The sequence below is a fragment of the Eucalyptus grandis genome, chromosome 3 (genome assembly GCF_016545825.1).
Source record: "Eucalyptus grandis isolate ANBG69807.140 chromosome 3, ASM1654582v1, whole genome shotgun sequence".
Taxonomy (NCBI): domain Eukaryota; kingdom Viridiplantae; phylum Streptophyta; class Magnoliopsida; order Myrtales; family Myrtaceae; genus Eucalyptus; species Eucalyptus grandis.
Window position 1 is genome coordinate 72,166,795 of NC_052614.1, and position 16,148 is coordinate 72,182,942.

The 16,148-nt window shown below is 38.8% G+C and overlaps 2 pseudogenes; one reads left to right on the forward strand and one right to left on the reverse strand.

Moving 5' to 3' along the window:
- Window positions 1-16,148, reverse strand: part of LOC108957610 — a 59,424-nt pseudogene that overhangs the window by 25,317 nt on the left and 17,959 nt on the right.
- LOC104435065 lies at window positions 1,384-3,707 on the forward strand (annotated as a pseudogene).

The following is a 16,148-nucleotide window of genomic DNA, read 5'->3' on the forward strand; positions in this document are numbered from 1 at the left end:
TGAAAAATAAATATAAATAATATTCGTATTTTAATATAAAATGAAAATTTTAAAATAACAATATATATTGAATTTCTTTCTACTCCATAATATATATTTTGCATATAATATATATATTTAGTATCAATATTTCTTACATATCTAGGTTTTGGGTCCTATGCTGCAAAGCTAGGTAGGATGGCCCTGCAGTGTTCGCAAGTCTGAAGTTTGAAGCTAACTAGCCCGTGCAACGTGTACAATATGCTTTTCTGACTTCCGTATCTTTTCCTTTCGCCGCGACCATTTACTTTCTTATGTGGGACTCGTCCCCGAATGTCATTATCTGTCTCGCTCGTAATGGCGAAACTTGCCACAGAAAATGTGCACAAATGCGTGTCTTCGGCTCGGATCGTGGCACTCAAAAATCGAAACTTACTTGATCGAGTATTGTTTTCTTGACTCGAGTTCGGCTCGCTAGCAAAATGCTTGGGGACAACCCAAAGCCACCTAAAGAATGGCAAGAATTAGTCGAATGATCGACAGTGACCAGATGAGAAGGGAAGATGGGACCGAATCCTGTCTAATGACGGTGACTTTGCCATGGGTCGTATGGTTTGTCTATTTTCAGTTTGTTAGTAAATTACCTTACGGATCCTAATTTTCCTTTGGTGTACATAATTATCCATTTTCTTTTTCTGGCCAGACGGTAACGTAGTGTTGGAAATGCTATTTTTTCAATTTTTTTGGAGATCGTCAGATGAAAACGAATATAAAGTAGAGAGGTAAATTAAGAAAAAAAAAGTACTACTTTGTCAATTTCAAACAAATACTTAGGCACTAGTTAAGCAACAAAGGAAATAAATTGAATGTCAATACATCGACTTAATACTTGTAGATTCGAGCTTGGCTCAAAACTTGGACTTATCTTGAGCTCCGGAGAAATTGAATCAAAGTCCATGCAGACAGCCAATGAACCAACTTTGTGAGTATTAACTACTAAGGCACAATTTGTAACTATGTAAATAGTGTCTGATTCTGATTTTTGTTCTTAGAATTAATTTGGGAACAGAATCGCGCTTGATAAAATTTTTGTTCTCGAAAATAAATTTTGAGTAAAATCAAGAATAAAAAAAATTTGATTCTTGTTCGAAAAAAAAAAAAAAAGTAGAACTCTTCTCTCCTTTGCTCGACGTTCTCTCCCATACGTTCTCTCCTCTCCTCTGCTCAAACCCTTTCTTTTTCTTCTTACGTAACAAAAGTCATTCTCTCCTCAAGAACTGCGTTCATTCTCTCCTCAAGAACTGCGACCGACGGCGACTGCTGCTTCTTCATCGTTGAAGCTGCTCGTTCAAGGTGAGTTCCCTTCACTCGCAGCTATGGGTGGTTGTCGGCTGATCTGGGTGACGGCTCGCTCACCATCGCCGTCGTTCGTCGTCTGCGACGGCTGGCGGGAGCGCCACCGGGCTCGAGTCAGCGGGCGACCCCTGGGCCCGAATCGGCGGGCGCCCGCGCCGATCTGGCTGGCTATCAGGTGCCGCTGTAAGACCTCTCTCTCTCTCTCTCTCTCTCTCTCTCTCTCTCACGCTCACACACACTCTTTTGTGATCTAAAGGATAATTCTCGCATTGGATTTAGAATTTTGGCAGGGTGCTTGGGAGACAATTGTTTGTTCTTTCGAGAAAGATCATATATTTTTAGGCGAAGCTGCTCAGATAATGATCCAAAATGTCAATTATGATATGTTTTGCCGAGAGGATAGGATGTGTAGAGTACATTGCAATATGTTTTTCTGTGATAGGCATAATCATATCATTGATAATTAATATGATGTGAAGCCCCTATCAGAGGAAACAAGTTCAGAAGATTCAGCAGCAACTAGCAGAGCTAGAGCGTAGAGAAGTTGATATCAAAAGAAATGCAGCTCTGTCAGCAGCTAAATATGTGGAGGCTTGTCAAGAGCTTGGTTTGCGGGTTAAACTTTTGAATCTAGTCTATTAAGATATTGGGTGTGTGCTTCTACCAAGCTAAAGAATAGCAACCTTTCCTTTAGATAGGATTAAAGGGCATCCATGTCTGCTTTTCAGGGAACAAATGTGAGGTTTGAACTTTTGGAAACTGCAAAATCACTTCCGAGCACATTTAGCAGAGTTCTGGAAGTGATCAACAGCGACTCAGTGTCTCGAGCTATTGAGTATTACTCAAATTTTGTGAAAGATGCTAACACAGAGAGGATGTAAGGCAGTAAATTAGAAATTATTTAAGATCCATTTATTGGTTTTCAGTCTGATTGTAAAGATTAATTTCTTGAAACATGTTTGCAGATATGTCCTAAGAGTGTTGTACCAAACTTGATAGACATTCGTGAAAATCCACCATCTTTGAATGTTTCTGCTGTCTCTGATACCACAGACTCTGCAAATACTCAATCAGGCTTCAATGAGATAGGAGGTGATGTGGATGCTGCTGCAGATAATATTGACTGGGATATCTCAGTAGACAATGCTGCAGTTGATTGAGATATTGGGACAGTGGAAGAAACTGATGACGGCAGTAATGGCTTTGGTACTTATGAAATCGTCACGGCAAGTGAGGTCAATGAAGCTGTCAAGCATAATCAAATTCAACCGAGCAATGCTGGACAGGACGCATTGGTGTCAGAGATATCTTGGGATGTTAGTGTGGAAACACCTCAAGTTGATGTCATTGATGATGTTAGCTTGCACAATGTAGGTGCAGTTAATTCACCAACTATTGTACAAGCTGCAGAAACAAAGGAAGGTCGAAGCCAGCTTCTAGATACAGAGTATAGAAATAAGATTCTCGATGATCTCTATGAGATGGTGTTTAGTTTGTTGCGTCGTTTAATTGTTCTTTCCCAATTTATGGTTCATCTCATGATCACCTCCCAGATTTATTGTATTTTGCAAAGATTGTACTGACATTGTTTTGGACAACATCTCTTGTTCTTGCCTGATTTGGTACTTTCATCAGATCAAAGCCTTTCTCCATCAGCGATTAGCAGAGCTGAGGAATCAAGATACATTATCTTTGCAGCATCAAGTCCAGTCAGTTGCTCCCTTTGTTCTACAGCAGTTTGCGGCTGATGCCATCAAGACAATGGTTTCAGACGTTTCACTGGCCATTTCTCTGCTGACAAACAGGAAAACTCGAGACTTCATCATGATATTGAACTCCAAAAGGTGCTTTCAGATATTCTTTCAGATTGATGGTCTGTTCATTGCAATTTCTATTCAGCATTCTTTGTGGTACCCTTTTCACAGACGTTCTGCTACATGCTACACCATTGACCTTTGCAGCTGACGCATTTTCTCCCGTTGCCCGTGTGCCTATATGCTCGACTGGTTGCTCGAAAGGAAGAAGCTTGTCCCCTTCTACTCATTAAAGATTCCTTTGTGCGATGGCTGTCTTAACCTGCGAAAGAGTTCTCGAGTCGGGATTCTCTCGACATACGGTGGAAGCGACGATCGTTCTCGCGTGGATCTTGTGTGGATTGGTTGCAAAACGATTCTGTTCAAGCGGCACATGAAAGAAAGCATAGAGTATGGCTTTCCATCCGCGGGCATTGGTGGCCGTAGCCGAGTGGTGGTGCTGCTTCAATCCCACTCACAAGTGCCAAGTCCGGATAGTTTATAATTAGTATAGTTTATACTATGGTTTATTATTTACTATTTAATAAAAAATTGATTAGTTAATATTTTTATTACTTAGTATAAATATAATTAATCAATAGAATTTCTATGATTTGATAGAATTTTAAAATATAATAGAATTCTAAATTCGAATTATTTTGAAATTGAAAATATAATAAAATATAATATGATTTCTTCACTCATAAAAGAAGATTATATTAGTGAGTGGTTCATGAGAATTCAATATCAAAATTATACTCATCTAAAAAGGTAATTAAAAAAGAATTGAAATATAAATTTTATGTAGTTACTAAACGCATTTATGTTCTTTTTCTATTTAAAATTAGAAATTTTGTACAATTACCAAACGTATATTTTTTTTTGCTCAAAATCTCCTCGAGAACAAAATAAAAAATAAAAAAAAAAATTCATTTTTGATCAGAATTTGTTCTCGGAAGCAGAATCGTTACCAAACACGCTCTAAAGTGGTAGACAAAATCAAGATCTCCAGCATCTTATGTCGTCTGAAGGAATGATGCCTCTCAACCCCACAAACAACCCGACCAAGACTTGTTATCTATATTCTCCGTTTCTCTTTCTCTTTTACCTTTTGGTACGATAATTGCTTCTGGATCAGTATCATTTTTGGTTTGAATGCTAAGTCCAAAACACTGTAGGTTCCTAAAACATTTTTCTATAAGCATGTTAGCTTACAGTTTGTTAAATAAAGCATATTTTCATGAACAAAAAGCCACCGTAGGATACGAACAAAAGAAGTTTGGACACAGAGACAAAACACAGCACCAGAGGCAACTTTTGATAACAATTTCTACTGAATTACTGGGGAAGACCTTTGAAGAGACCATACGAAGCTCTATGCCCACTATAAGGCCACATAGAAAATGCGTATTCTATTTAGGATTATAATTACCAAATACGTACTGGGGAGCAGTGGAGGAAAAAAAAACGTTTATAAATTACCTTAATTAAGTGCTAACAGCATGTTAATTTCTATCTCCCTTCAGGAGTAAAGCTGACGTCGTTTTTTTTTCATTTATTCACTAGAATTGCTCAATTAATTAAACATAACTATAACCTAATAAGTGATTTTCAATGTACTTTGATGTAATATCTACCCACAAAAAAAAAAGTTCTTACACTAAAACTAGACTAGTTAAAGCTTAGCTTTAGCTCAACCTCAAGCCCAACTTTATAATCCCGTGTGCTTACGAGTGAACCTTAGTCTTCTTTTCATTAACTTGGGAGTTGGTCATGCCCCCAAACTCATGGCCACTATGTAAAGAACATAAAAAAGGAAAATAATTAATCGATTAAAAAAAAAGGACAGGACTATTTCCAGTCCTAGTCACCGGTAAGGCTTGACCTCGCCCAATCACTGGCAACCTCACTAGCGAGCTGATCGCCGGCCATCAAAGAGGCCCGACAACTGACTAGAGGAGAAAGAAGAGAAAGAAGAAGAAAAGAAGAAAAAATGATTTGTTTCAAAAATTGTTTTCGAGAATAAATAAATAACTTTTTTCACTTTTTATTTTTGTTCCAAATCTATTCTTTGTTTCAAGTAATCGAAAAATTAATTGGCTTCACTTAATAAATTTCCATTCTTTTTCTATTTTCGAGAATGAAAATATATAAATTTTGAGAATCAGGAGCTTTACCAAACATGTCATAAGTAAAGCTTTACTTTAGTCTCTTGCCCAAAGGAGAAGCACAATCTTGCAGAGGATGGCGCTTCTACTTCTTTTTAACCCTCTGACTAAGACCACCATAACAAACCTTCCTCCCCCGAAATTGGCAAGACTACCCGCTGTGATATTTTTGTTAGGTCTCTTCGTAATTGGAGCCCATCGCCACACCAATCCCGGTGGAGATTAACTTTTTTTATAGGATACCATCTTTAAGAGGTACGGAATTATCTCCTTGTACTTGGCAACTTTTCCATTTGTAAGGTGTTGATATTGGAAATTACTTCATCTATTATTGCCTTAGAAGATGAGCCGGATGTGCTTGGGATACACGCGATCCTGCCGTGACTGCTCATCTTTGACCAGAAAATTTACTTCTTTACTCAATAAACCCTCCTCACCTTTTGCTAGTTCTCTTTGCAACGGGATCAGGTGGCTGCGCAATCCCATAGAAAATAGGTCGAAATTGTTTTTGCGTCTTGACGTGCATGGGAACAAAAGAATCTTGATTAGTAGCTTCATTCAAGACCCGCGTTATCCCATCCTCGAGGAAGGACTATTGGACGCACAACTCATAACTTCCCCTCAATAATTTGAAATTATGGCATAGCACTTCTATTATTCGCCAATGCAGAATTTCTACCACATGGATGCACAACAACAACAACAATTAAAAAAAAAAAAAGGGCGAAGATGCACACACTCTCCGAAGAAAAACAAATACGTTGGGCGAAATAGCTGTTGACATACATATTCAGAACGCAAAGTCAGATACCTTTCTTCGACAAGTTTCCGCAGGAAAATCTATCAAAGAAATCATATATTGTGTTGCCACGGAGAGTTTTCTGAGTTCCTATACCACTACTCTATGGTCTAGATGCATTTTCATCAAAATTCACGTCGACAACGTTGCCTTACATCATGTCTCCGATGTGAAACTTCCTTCCCATAACACCACCACACAAGCACCTCAATACACCCAAATCGCCAGATGGAGAAAACTCTACTCTGTCAACATTAATTCCAAGAAGCAAAAATATCTTAGAAGAAAACAAACTACCCATGCCTACACTAGAAAACCACAAGGGCATGTTTGGTGTACAAGAACGAAGCAACTGAAATGACGTAAAAGAGATCAGGGTGAAGAATGAGAGGAATCACAATACGAATTAAATCTAGAATTACCAAATCTGATGACACATTGAGATAGAAATGTAAAACAGAAAACTTTATCCTCCTAAATATTGCCTATCTAGTGGTAATTACCTGTTATGAATGTCATGCGGACGACTTTCTCATTTTCTCTTTTTATCAATTATTTCCTCATAACATTCGGATTCTTGTCTACTTAAATCGTAAATTATTGTCTTTCTATGTCCTCGTAGAGCGGCAATTCTAATCAGTTGCATGCTTTGTTCAATTGAACCACAAGATGATAAGCTAAGCATGAAAAGGCTTGTCACAAAAAGAAGACACTTCCAATTTCAAAGAGAAGTTATTGATTTAGCTTCGTCATCCGTTTCACATGTTTAGAGTTTTATTCACTGGCTGAGTAATCCTATGTCATCAGGGCCAAAAACATTATTATTATTTTCCTTCATGAAGTACGTACTTCATATGCAAAACACAAATAATAAACGCACTTCATATGCAAACCATCCAGCCCAAAAAATTCATTTAAGGAAAATTCGTTTTGCAACATGTGAGCTGGGATGCCTGCCTCATTCGTTGATTAAGAAAGCATCGAATAGACCAAACGAAATTGTTAAATTGGTATAATGTCAAAAGTATGTTCTATACACATAATTTTTTTTTGAACGAGAAATACGATATACGATTGATTACTTAGCCACTGTTTGAGACAATTACATCAAGAGCATCGGTGCATAATAAATCTAGAAAAGCAGGCGGGGGTTGGAACAACCAATTAGGGGGGAGAAAATTACACCGGCAGGCCTTTGCAAGCCAATCGGCGGGCCGGTTTGTTGTTCGATCACAGTGGGCCAGAGAGAGATCTTGGAATATCTGCAATTTCGTTTGGGCCCGGTCCAAGAGAGGCTGAAGTCTCCAGTTCACATCCGACGAAGTGGTAAGTGCTTGCACGAGTGAGGAACAGTCGGTATGTACTTCCAAAGAGAGTTCCGCACGGGATGCCAGCAGATCTAGGGTTTCAAGCAGGGCCAAAGTTTCTGCCTGCTCCGCCGATGTCGCCTCCACCACTCTTGCAAACCCATCCACCAAGCATCCTTGGAAATCCCTGCAGATGCACGCCACAGCTGCTCTGTTCTATACACATAATGACAATAGTAAAAAATGTTAGTATTGTTTTCTCATGTTTTTGGGCCGATAGTAGTAAGACTAGAAACGTTCATGTCGACAGGTGACAATTGGACTCCACTAGTGTTCGCTGTTCTTGTCGTGTGAGATTTCAATCCATTCGGATTTGGTCTCACATGTGGATTTCATAGTTGTTTTCACAACAGTATAAGAGCATGACTATGCATCCTGACCTCTCTTCAATTGCTGAGTACAAGAATGAATCGATCAGAGTATTTCTAGAAATGTACAGTTTGCCAATCAAGCAATATTCAATGGTTGAACCGAAAACTATGTTGTTATCAAACATCTAAAGTTTCAATGATTGAATTGCCTAATAGTCATCCTCTCCATACTTCATTGCGTCAATTTGTGGATTCTTGAACTCGGAAGGAGAAAATTTGGCAAAACTAATGAGAATGAATCGATCCATTTTCACTTCTGCTCTTCACTGTCTTGTTCGAGAATCTGGCGATCTCGCTAAACCTCTCACTTCTCATCCCATCTTTGCATCGAAACATTTTCTTTCATGTCGCTCCCACGGTTGCCCAACCACTGCTGGAGTGAGTGATTCAATGGATCAATCTGAACTTGTGACCCTTGTGGTGAACAATTGCAGAAATGGCGGATTGGTGGAAGCTGACAATGCTTTATTCTTCTTGGAGAGGACGATTCGAGCGAACCCTCTTCCCTGTTTCGCCCAACTCTTTGGGTTTGGGGCCAAGATGAAGCATTACCCCGTCACCATTGACATGATCGAGCGGATGGGTTCGAAAGGAACGACTCCCAACAGTTCTACTAGCAACATTTTGATGAATTACCTCTGCCAATTGAAAAGATCCGATCTCGGGTCCTCAGTTTTGTGTAAAATGGTCAAACTTGGACTTGAACCCTCAACTGCGAGCTTTTAACACTTTGATCAATGGACTCGTTGGAGAGGGTAGAATCGCCAAAGCCATGAGCTTGATGAAATGTTGGCCAGACAATCGAGGTAGATATAACCACGTGCCAAGCCATGATAAGGGATTGTGCAGAACCGACAATACTGGAAAAGTCGTTCAATTGCTGAAGAATTTGGAAGACACAGGCTGAGCGCTAGATGCGACCATGTACACCACGATCGTAGGCGGTTATTGCAGGGAGTATCAATAATTTATCGGTATAAAACCCTGCAAAGAATAAAAAAGAACATTTCCTTGGGAATTGGAAGACCGGACTTTGTGATGCTACTGCTGATACGAGAGCAAGGAAATTGAACTTGTGCAAGCTTATACTACTCAATAAATGAAGGGGACTTGGAAATTAGCACTTTGGCATTATATCAAATATTTCATGAATTAGTCATCATACCAGTTAAACCACAGAGGAGGTGGCACCGGAGTCCACATGAGAAGGTTCCGGTAGCAGTGGTAGCTGCAATTTTGTTCTCAACTCAGTTGAGGCAATCTTCTTCTTCTCCTTCTCCTTCCCCTTCTCCTTCTCCTTCTTCATTCCTTGGTGAGATTTTGTTCCCTTCTCTTGGTTGTGTCCTTCGAGGCAAGTCGTTAAGAAGTTTTGGATGACCCGAAGGTGTGTCTCTTATAGTTTGAACCGCATCATCAAATGTAAACCCTGTATTAGGGTGTCACACTCATTGGCTTTTCCAATCAGCTGTTGTCGTCACATGAGATTTTGAAAATAATTATAATTCTACTAGCTACATATGTACTTCGTGATAGATTCAGGAAAAGAATGAATAATAAATTCAGGTTGTTTATGATATTTCATCAAAAGTTACGAACACTAACAAATTCAACCTTAGAAGACTTCTAACTAGTCTCCACCCGGGCACTTGCTAAAGATGGTCAGAAAATGATGGTGATGCATGTGTTACACGAGATGGTTGAGAGTAAAAATGTGTCTCACTTTCCAATCATCTTGAAGTAAGATAAAGGCGCAACTGCATGGATCTTAGTTCTGTCTATTTTTAGATGTATTTGGAATGAAGAACCTAAAATTAGCTGAAAGTAGTAAGTATAGACTTGAGAGTCCATCAATATAAACAAGGTTATTTTGACCTAGTCCAGATTATGGCGATCTACGAGTGAACTCTCCAATCAATCTCATCTATCAACACCAAAATCTGGGGACATTAGTTTTGCCACACAATCCAGGGTCTCTGATTAATTCACAGTTGGATCGCAATCAACAGATTTCATTATCAGCCAAAGAAATAGAAAACAACGGACTCAAGAGAAGAGAAGTCAACAATTAGCATCATCATCCTCGTTTGTGTTTATGAACAAAATGGATGCCGAAAAGGCAAAGTGCCCAAACTACAGAACATAAAGGCATACTTGTCACTTGGATATTTTGCAATATCCATTAGCGAAATCAGCAATACGGAATTGTTTGCTAGGAGACTATATTTAACTTGGCAAAAGAACGCTTTAAGTGCCATAACTTGGCACAAAGGAACACTTAAGTGCCATAACTTACGAAAGGTACACTTAAGTGCCACATTTTAAAAAAAGTGGGACACTTGAGTGCCATCTACGGCAAAGCTGGCCGATAATCATACGTGGCATTAAAATGCTAATATTTCTCGTCGATGTGTCTCACCAGAGAGCTAAGTCAGCTCGAATTCACCTCAAACGACGTTGTTTCGGGTGTTGGCCCAAAATAGAGCCCTTAAATCAACGAAAACGCCGTTGTCTCCCCATTTGCCCTAAATCTAAAACCCTAAATCAGGCAAAATGCCATTGAAGCGTTGGAGCCCTAATCCCGCACCCTAATTCGATTTGCTCCAAATTCTACCACCGAATATTGAAAATGGAGAGCAAGACTTTCAGCAGCGGCTCAAATTTCTCTCGCCGAAGCAAAGGAGAAAGTGAGCATTTCTATTTTTGTGGGTTACCAAGTCCAAGAAGAACATCGTGGACTCGAACAAATCCCAGGAGAAGATTCTATGGATGTGCCCGATACAGAGAAGGCTCGAAGTGCAAATACTTCAAATGGGTCGATGTGAAATTCTCTTACAGAGCCACATAGGTGATATTGGACCTACTTGATGGATGTCATCAACCTCCATCTACGCTTGTGGATGACTTGGACAATGTTGACTCAATGCAAGCTCAAGCTCGAGTATCTTTTGTTAATCATTTGAAGAACGAAGTTTCAAAAATGAAAATTGAACGGAAGTGTTACCAAGCGTTTATTGTGTTAATGTTGTTTTTTTTTTTTTTTTTGTCTATCCTACTTTATGATGAAATGTAAAATACTGGAAGACGAAAAGAAGTTTCTCCGACTGGCATAGTTGTAAATGTGTAGAGAAATGTATTTGTTTTGAATGAATGAATGAATGATTTTGACAAATGTTGTTTGTACAATGTTTTTGCTTATTCTCAAATATAAATCGGTGATGATGGAATGTATATTAGGTCGATGTGCTGTGGTGACTATTTTACTTGAATTGAATGTAAACCAGTAGCAAATGTGTAAACCAACAGCAAATACAACTTCTCTGTTTTGCTACAAACCATCATATACATAGAATAGACACAAGTGATTACTCAAGTGCTATAAGTTGTATCTAGTGATCATTTAAGTGACAGTCATAATTTAAAAAAAAAAAAAAAAGAGTCATTTAAGTGTCAAGTTATTATTAAAAGGATCACTTAAATGACACTTGTTATTAAAAGTGAACACTTAAGTGCTAAGTTTTTTAGAATGTGATCAGTTAAGTGCCATTTTTTTTTGTACACATCGGCTACTACCAGCTATCACCATCGCCCACCACTAATCACCATCAGCCTCCAGCCATCATCACCACCAACCACACCAAGCATCTCAGGCATCCACTTGAGCCACCACCGGCCACCACTATATTGGTGGTATGTTACTACATAAGTTGCTAGTGTAAGGTGTTTTATACCAGCTTGCACCAGCACCACTTGGTGCAAGCTGTGCATATTGTACACTTATATCTTTCATCAGGTGTAGCAAAAACCTCCAACCCAACCCACCACCACTAGGCTTCACCAGTTGCCGCCACCAGCCACACGAGCACCCTAGTCACCACTACATATCCACCACCAAAAGCAACAATAAGTAAAAGTAAAAGAAATGAAAAATGAAAAAGGCATGCCAAAAATGACAAGTAACAACCGTTCCATTGATTTTGAAATGAAGTCTCACAAACTCAATGACAAATGAAGTCTCACAAACTCAACTAACTCAATGACAAACTATTATAAATAAATAAATAAAAAACAAACATCCACAGATATTTACAACTGACTCATCAGCCCCACAAACCATATCACATCCCATTTCATCAATCAATATGCACAATGACTCCTGTTCGTGCTTGTTTTGATGGACCTCGCACTTAATTCATAATCATTGCACTTTTTCTAACTGGATGAGACTTCTTTTTCAACTGTCTTGAGATGCGTTGATTTTGATGGAGTTGCAATTGTCCTAGGCTGAACTGATTCAGAAGGAGCTGCAACTGTTGTAGGCTGAACTGATTCAGATGGACTTACAACTGGGTTCTTCTTACTCTTCTTTCTTGTTGGCGCAAGCAATATCTTCTTTTTTGTTAGCGCAGCCGTTGATTCTTGAGTTGGGCCTTGAGAAATAAGAACCTCTAAACTTCTCCTAAGCTTCAAAAAGAAAACTCAATTATCAACAAAAGTTTGCACTATAAATTAAATTAAACGCAGCCTATAAAACTTACATTAAGAATAATTGTTCCAAAACGCTCATATGTATAAATGCCATAATCATATTGTTTTAGCCTCTTCCTAAGAGCCCCTCTTGTTCGAAGGGGAGCGTTACTTTCAGGTACTTGCGATTGATTGTCTCTTCTTCTCGCATGTGATTTCTTGGGCTCTTGTGACTGTTCAGCTACAGTAGGGGCTTCTTCAGCCAATTCTTCAGTTAGGCATCTTGTAGATGGCCTTCTTGTAGGTGGCTCTTAATTTGACTTTCTTCTGGTTGTTTTTCTAGTTAGGCCTTTAGCTTTAGTGACACCTTCGGCTGGCTTTGGTGGTGGCCCTTGTGATAACCCTTCTAATGGCCTTTGTGATGACCTTGGTGATTGATCTTGTGATGGCCCTTCAACTAGGCCCTCTATTGGTAGCTGAGCTCTAACTTGCCTTCTTTGAACCTGAGAAAAAGGCAAAGGACATCATAAATATAATATCGGCCATATTAAAACGTAAATAAAAAGTAAACTCAAATCATTGAACTTACCGGGTTTTTTTTTTCTGTTGCCGCTGAAGAACAGTTGACTTAACTAGCCCTCCAGTTGCTTTAGCCAATCCTGTAGCTGGCTGTCTTCTACCTTCCCTTCTTTGAACAGGCCCTTCAGTTTTAGCTATAGCAGGGGCTTCGGCCAATTCTTCACGTGTCACGGTGACCTAACAAGGACAAAAACATTACATATATGCTACTTATATCTATATACATATTCGTAACAAATCACAAAGTAACATAAACACAATTGTCATGACTTACTGGGTTTATTGTTGTCGACTGAAGAACAGTCGAGTCACTTCACCTTTTTGTTTCTCCTTCTCCAACTGTCCCTTCACTAGGCCCTTCGGCTAGCCTCAATTGTTCGTGCTGCTTCTTTAATTGACAACTCTTAATATTGTGTCCTGCTATGTGGTAAAAAGAGCACTTTATCGGTACACCTGTCCTATTCATCCTACAGTGACATGAGTCCTCTCCCTCCATCATTTTTCATTTTCGCTTTAGTCTTCCCATTCTTTTCTTTAGTGGCAAAGGTTGAGGTGCTTTATGATCTGTTAGCTCCTAGAACTTGCTACTTCTAATTGGTTGCAACATGAATTGATACGAAACAAAATATTTCGGTTTCTTGTACCAATCATCAAGGTAGTTTTATGTGTTGTGGCCCTTCAATTGAATTGCACATATGGCATGTGCACAAGGAATTCCATTTAGTTGTCATGCTCTACATGAACACTTAATTGTACCTAAATGGATAACATACTTATCGGAACCTTTCATTATCTCATATTCTTTATCCATATTCCAAATGGGATGACAATACCTACTTGCAGTCAAGTTGTCATCCAATTTCTTAGCAATCCTAAGACTATATTACTTAGTCCACTTTGCAGTCTCATCTCTTTATCTGTATAGCCGAGTCATGACCAAAACCTGTATGTCTTCAAGCATCGAGATAATTGGTTTGCATCTGGCACCTATTATCCTCCCATTGAATGCTTCGCAGATATTGTTATCAATGTTATTGCTCTTGAAATCCTCGCTGAAGAATGCCCTACACCAATGCTTCGGGTTTGTTTAAGACAGTGCATCATAACCATCATTTGTCAATTGAAGCATCTATTCTTTGGCCATCCTAAAGTCAAGCCATATTCGTGCTCTTTCCTAGCTGCCAAAATTGCGACTGCAACTTGTCCCATTTATAGGTCTTTGCCCAATTTGCGTATATGTGCCGCGCACACATTCAATATTCAACATAAGGTAACAACTCAGCTGTTGCTAGAACCAGTCCCTGCAATAATTCAAAATATAAAAAATGTAAGCAAATGACATGTTGATATCAAAAAGTAAACAAGTGACCAATTTTTTTAAAAAGCGAACATTACATTTTGTTGGTCGCTCATGAACGCTCACCCTGCCCCATTTGTTATCTCCAAATCAGTCATCAATTTTTTTAAGAACCAAGACCAATTGTCCTTGTTCTCTACCTTCACAACAGCCCAAGCCTGAGGAAATATTTGATTGTTTGCATCTCTTCCAATTGTGGCCAGCAATGCTCCTTTATACAAGCCTTTCAAAAAACACTCGTCCAATCCTATAATCTATCTACAACCAGATAAAAATCCTCGTTTGCATGCATCGAAGCAAACATAGAATTTATCGAACTTCGTCCCAATATCAGGAAGTGGTCTCTCCACGACCTCTATATACACTTTACTTCCAGGATTTTGCAGCCTATACTCCCAAGCATAGTCCCACAATTATCTATATTCATCGCTATACTGACCAATGAGTATTCATCACTTTTTTCTTTGATCTTTTACATTGATTCTTGAATATATTGATGCCAACATGCTCCTTCACAAGTATCCTGAATTAAGTAGTATTCATTTGAGGCATCAGCTTAATCAATTCAAAGAAGTGCTTCGACAACCATGCACTTGTTATCATTTTATTCTCAAAATTAATGGAACAAGTATGTTCCTCTTGGTAAGCTCTAATCTGAAAAGATCAACTTCTCCTAACAAATGCGCCATAGATCTTCCATGGACAATTTTGCTGCGAACACCTAGTTCTTATAAAGGTTTTAATGTTTTTAATGAAGTCAATATTCCTTTATGCAGCAATGGAGTTCTTCAGTATAGCTTCTCTAAATTGTATCGCATCATGAAATTTCATGCCTACCGACAAAGTAAGAGAGGCAATGGATGGATCATAAAAAGGAAACTTACTTTTCATTTTCCTTCTATGCATAAGTCATTCATCTTCTTTAAGCTCATCCTGGAAAGTAGCATTCTCGACGCTTTCTTCATAGTCAGTCTCCTCGCCAGCAACACTAGCATCTGCAGGGCTTTCGGGTCTTTTTGGAACTTCATCGGTTACTTGTAAAGCTGCAAACTTAAGTTGTCAAAAAATCCCTGTGCTATATTCTTAACTGTACAAGCTCCTCCTCCTCGTCATCACTTATAAAATTTTCAACAGGCAACCCTCCATCATCATCATCAGTTAATTCAGCTACTTCATAATCTAATCCAGAGATTGTGACATCACCTATGTCATCATCACTTTGGTAAACTACATCTGCACTTCTCTCATGTTCATCATATCTATCCTGCCCTCTTTCGACCCTAACGTCAATACTACCTTGAATACCATCTCCTTATCTTACTTTGGTGCTCTCTCCATCATCATTATCATCCTCACTTTCACTATTGTACTCAACAAATATTTTTACCTCTTTACCATGAAGATAATGGTATAGAACATCCCTAAGACCATTATCATCTTCTAAGCATCCCAAACCATCTCTTAAGTCTTTTCCAGTAATACAATACAGCAGCTTCTGAACTTTACAATGCAAATAAGTCTTTATATCCCTAAGAAATCCTATATAAGATGCATTATTTATATCAACAAAGATGGTGGCCTCATTTCCACCCTTATACTCCCACTCATCCTCCCCAATCACAAATTCCCCATCGTAGCAAACTATGACAGTGATATAATCCTTGTCATGAGCCATTACTGCACCGAGAATAAGAAAAAGAATCATTAGTTTTTAGGACCACTAGACAATTGCACATGAGAGTCCCCCCACTCTTAGGGACTTTAGTAAACAGAGGTTCCTACACTAACAATATGCTCCTACATGATAGCCAAAAAAGGGGTCGGCACTTTAATTATTTGCCTTCCATTCCCTTGAAATATTAACCAAAAACAGAGGTCCTCACAACAAGCATAAGTCCCCACAACAATCACAACC